Consider the following 5,269-nt stretch of genomic DNA (forward strand, 5'->3'; position numbering starts at 1 on the left):
GAATAAAGTGATTCAATCAATTGTGTTTATTCCTGCAAATTAAACGACACTGTGATAATTGGAATACGCAGGTAGCACGTTGAGTCATAAGGCTCTCAAATTTAGTAAATATGCTCGATTTAGTCGTGATGTTCATACATATTACAAAAGCAATCACATGTTTTAATACATATTTCACTTTGATTTCGCCAAGTCCTCTTCCGATCTTACGACTATGATGTGGGATGTATCTATTGTTCTTGTATGTAATTTGCAATGACTGATACATACTTAACGAAAACTGGAAGGATTTCCGGCAAACCAGGTTGTCTTGTAGTACTTGTACTATAAGGCAACCTGGTCGTCTAAGAATTCACCTAGTGGTGCGGTACAAGAACCAGCAAGTTACTGAATCAGTTTTTGTTTTTATATGATCACGGTAAAGCGATTCCACTGCGCCTGATGGTAAGTGGAGTGGGGTCAAATTAAATGTCGACTGGCGAGAGTAGATTATCCCTTGGCAGTTGACACAATTTTGCCGGCCTGTTGGAACCGGATATACACAGGCTGATCCCGGAACGCGATACACTTATGTGAGCCACATATTACAGCGAAATGCCTTGTCACCTCTTACCCTCGCACTAGGAAATTGACTTGTTTTGTGCGAGTACCAAGAAAGTAAAAAAATGTGGGATTATAATTAGCGTCATTGATTTATGTAAATTCTTAATTTGTGAATATCCTCAAGTACTACATATTTTTTATATTGGTTTACCGTTTAAAGTTCATAGAACAAAGAACAAAAAAAAACTATTATGAAGTACTACTATATTTGGTCTAGGTGTTCGCTTGATATAGTGTAGCACCATTGTAGTGCAAGATATTGCTGAACTTACAGGCTGTGAGTGCTGCTGTTCATGTTTGAGAGCGTGGGCGGGTGGGGGTGGTGCGCGTTCTTCAGCATGTTCCATGGCGGCGCGCAGTCCCTCGCCTTCAGTCTGTAACATACATTATATTATTTACTGACATGAAATTCTATATACTAGAGGCGACAGTAGTATCTACGAGGCTACACCCCTATCTATCAATATTAGAACTTAAATACCCATTGGTACAATTATTTCTGTTTCTAATTTACAAGATTATTGAATTAGATACCTCACAATTTTCTAAAAAGCATTCTATAAATTAGAAATGTTTATTTAATACCTCTCACACTTATGTTTTTCATAAAAAACGGCATTTATTGCATATAAAGATATTTTTTCTTCTTTACTTTCAAATATCCTACTAAATCAGGGTAGGTCACGTGTTGTTTTTCAACTTAATTCGTTTACTTCAATATAAAATATATGACATAGTCTTTGTTTTGTAGTGATGGACTGATACGATAGCTCCACGCAATTTGTTGTTTTGTGAGTGCGGGTAATAATTAGTTATGTTATTTTTTCAATACGACTACACGCGGACTGAGTTTGTTTCTCAGCAGTCAGTCCTGCTTAACAGACGCTAGGTAGTACTCGTTCTGCGTGCGGGCCAGTGCAATCGAGCGCGCGGCGCACGGCGGTGTGCGCCTGCGCAACTCCTCACTTTTATCGCGTAATAGATAACTGCTCACTTGCATTGTTATTATGTTTTTACATTCGTTAAATAAACGCGATAAGATTAAAAGTTCCTGGTCGTGTTTATAACAGATAAATATATTACGATTGATTTTGAAAAATGATAACATTTTTTTTCTATAAATAACGGCGTGGTGAGACTTAAAAACATTGTGTTTTGTTTTTATTGTGCTTATGACGCGGGCGTCAATAATTATCATAGTGGTATTGTATATATTCAACACCTCAAAATAATTGACGTATGTATTAAATTGTGTCGAAACCTTTTATAGCGTGCAGTGTGAGAGCGCTGACGAGTGACATCACATGCGAGACGGCCGCCGGGGTTCAGTAATTACATATATGACTCAGCTCCCTAAATCATTTCTGTAAGATTTGGAAGGCGCTCAGATATTGTGGTGTCTACGTTTTGGTTTTAAGTGCCCTCTAAAATAAAAAGTGATGGCGGCGGTATGGTTGGTGGTATTGGCGGTAGTGGCGGCGCTGTACGCGTTGGGCTCGCGGCGGCATGGCTACTGGCGCGTGCGTCGGGTGTTGCATGACACGCCACTGCCCTTCCTCGGCAACAACGCCCCCGTTTACCTGTTCCGGCGCACCGTCACACAGCTCGCTGACGACCTTTATCACAAGTACTCCTCCGCAAAAGTTATCGGCTTCTACCGTGCTTCGCGTCCTGAGCTCATCATTAAAGATCCGGCTATTATAAAACGCGTTCTGACCACAGATTTTGCTTGTTTTCACCCCGCGGCTTGAACCCTAACAAGCAGGTGATAGAGCCGCTGTTGCGGAATTTGTTCTTTGCGGACGGAAACTTGTGGCGTTTGCTGCGGCAGCGCATGACGCCGGCGTTTACAAGCGGTAAGTTGCGCGCTATGTTCCCGTTGGTGGTGGCGCGCGCCGAGCGGCTGCAGACGCGGCTGGCGCACTCCCTCGGCCACCCTCAGGACGCGCGCGACCTCATGGCGCGCTACACCATCGATTTTATCGGTGCCTGCGGCTTCGGGCTTGATGTCGATGCACTAAATGACGACGATTCCGCCTTTAGAAAATTAGGTGATAATATTTTCAAAATAGGACCCAGAGAAGCTGTACTAATAGTGTTAAAGGAAGTGTTTCCGGAGACTTTCAAAAATTTCAAGTATTTACCTAAACTAGAGGCCGAAATAAGAGAAATGCTTCATACTATACTGAAGCAGAGAAACTATGAACCTGTGGGCCGACACGATTTTATAGATTTGTTACTGGAGTGCAAGAAGAAGGGCATCATGACTGGGGAGTCGATGGAAAGAGTAAGATCAGACGGCACAGCCGATGTAGTCGCCGTGGAGTTCGACGAGGACTTGATGGTGGCACAGGTCTTCGCTTTCTTTGTGGGCGGATTCGACACGTCGTCGACAGTGACCAGCTACGCGCTGCACCAGCTTGCATACCACCCGGACGAGCAAGCACGGGTTCAGCAAGAAATAGACCAAGCTCTCGCCAAACACAATAATCAATTGTGCTACGACGCTCAGACATGACTTACCTAGAGTGTGCGTTAAAGGAAGCAATGCGTATGTTCCCGCCGCTGGGTTTCTTTGATGCGGCAGAGCGCGCACCCGTATACATTTCCTGAGCTGGGGCTGAGCATCGACGCCGGGGTGAGCGTGCTGATCCCGGTGCACTCGTTGCACCACGACCCCCGTCACTTTCCGGAGCCGTTGGAGTTCCGGCCAGAGCGGTTCCTCAACCCGGAACATGACAAGTTTGTGTATCTGCCGTTTGGCGAAGGTCCTCGGGCATGTGTTGGTAAGTTCAATCAATGTAGCCAATATTGCGTTATTAAGAAGACAAGCGGTCAGTAGTAGTAGTCAAGGATTTTGATAATAATGTCTGTATTATACATTGTTCATCTCTACTACTAGGAGGACTTGGGCCTTAGTCAAATGGCGTACCTAGTGCACGTTGATTAAACATACCTTCCAACATATTTTTGTGGAATTCTCTTGTACGAAAGTTACCTTAGGCTTGTTTCTATATATCCTTCAAGCGAGCAATAATTGGTCAGTGTCATTCTCAACCATAAACAGGAGCCCACTGCTCCTGTTTATGGTCGCTAAGTTTATTATTTAACTAAACATATCCGATATTTTATTTTTAATTCTCAGTTAATATGTCAAAACAAAATTAAAAAACCGCTATCAATGTTTGCTTCCTGATAGAATTAGGGTAGCGGCGTCACCTACTCAGTATTTTGTATAAGTCTCGTATTCAATAGATGGGCAGTTTACTAAAGGTGATGTTGCACAGGCTTGCGACTGGGACTGATGCAGTCGCTGGCAGGGCTGGCGGCGGTGCTGGCGCGGTTCTCGGTGCAGCCGGCGCCGGCCTCCGTGCGCCGCCCGGTGGCCAGCACCGGCGCCGGCCTCACGCAGGCCGTCAAGGGCGGACTGCCGCTGATATTCCGCGAGAGACAGCGCTGAGCGTCGCTCGCCGCCGCCGCCCGCGCCGCGACCTTCACACGAGACCGGTCGGGAGGTATTATTAAACCGTTTGTTGTAAACATCCGTAACGTGCACTTTTTATCAACGTGGGAGATTAAAAACAAAAGCAAAAAAATGTGAGTCTGCTTCGCAATAGCGCAATATGTCCTCATATTTATATAATATAAGTACATAAGAAACACATTATTATCAAACTAGGTTTTCCTTGCGTCGTGACCCGCGTGAAAGAGTTTTCCGGGATAAAATTCCCACTATATAATTTTCTGGAATACAAAGTAGTCTATATTATTCTTCTCAGGGTTTCAAACTATCTCCATATAAAATTTCATCGAAATCTATTGGGTAGTTTTTGACTTTATCGCGTTCAGACAGACATATGCGGCGGGGGACTTTGTTTTATACTATATTTTTAAGAACTTTGTACGAAAACAATTCCATCACACATGTTTGTTACGTAAACGATTAAAGGCTCCAAAAGGAATCAATTTTCCCCGTTTTAGCTACATTTTAATTAATGTTTTGCTGTGTAATTAAAAATGTGATATTCCATATAACCTATAAACTTCCTTGATAAATGGGCTTTACAACACTAAAGGAATCTATTAATTTGAACGAGTAGTTCCTGAGATTAACGCGTGCAAACAAACTCTTTATTTTATACATATTATAATAGTATAACTATAGATATGATATGATTCACTCGATCTCATAATATCTGTATCTAGTCGCATTTGACGTGCAGGCGTTCAAAAAAGTAAAAGAAAATAGGGGGACGAGTCAAACAATTAGTTTCCAGTGGAAAACGATGCCAGCACCAGGGCATTGTGACTCGTAACACGACGTCAACTTACGGGACTTGTACTACCACTTTACACTTCACAAAAAAAAATGGAAAACTTAACTGAAGCAGAGTTCAAGCGACTTTAAAACTTCCAAATCGATTTATGTAAGACAAATTGCAGCGCGGGTGTAAGTGGCGACTGGCGGCGGTGAGCGGGGAGCGTTGTTGGCACTCCAGTACGCGTCCCGAGCGCGAAGTGTGCTGATGCCAGTGCGCGCGGAACTAATGAGGACATTATCAATCAAGAAAAACGATTCGAAAAACCGATAGTAATCAGCTCCAGTGCATTCGAGTAGACACATATTATGTTTTTATATTATTTTCATATAATCGGGATTCCATTA

General features: G+C 43.1%; 1 pseudogene; it reads left to right on the top strand.

Annotated features, from left to right (window-relative positions):
* Nucleotides 1–1,356: 1,356 nt before the first annotated feature.
* Nucleotides 1,357–4,678, top strand: LOC115447283 (annotated as a pseudogene).
* The last annotated feature ends 591 nt before the right edge of the window (nt 4,679–5,269 follow it).

The sequence above is a fragment of the Manduca sexta genome, unplaced genomic scaffold (assembly GCF_014839805.1).
Source record: "Manduca sexta isolate Smith_Timp_Sample1 unplaced genomic scaffold, JHU_Msex_v1.0 HiC_scaffold_3065, whole genome shotgun sequence".
Lineage (NCBI taxonomy): Eukaryota > Metazoa > Arthropoda > Insecta > Lepidoptera > Sphingidae > Manduca > Manduca sexta.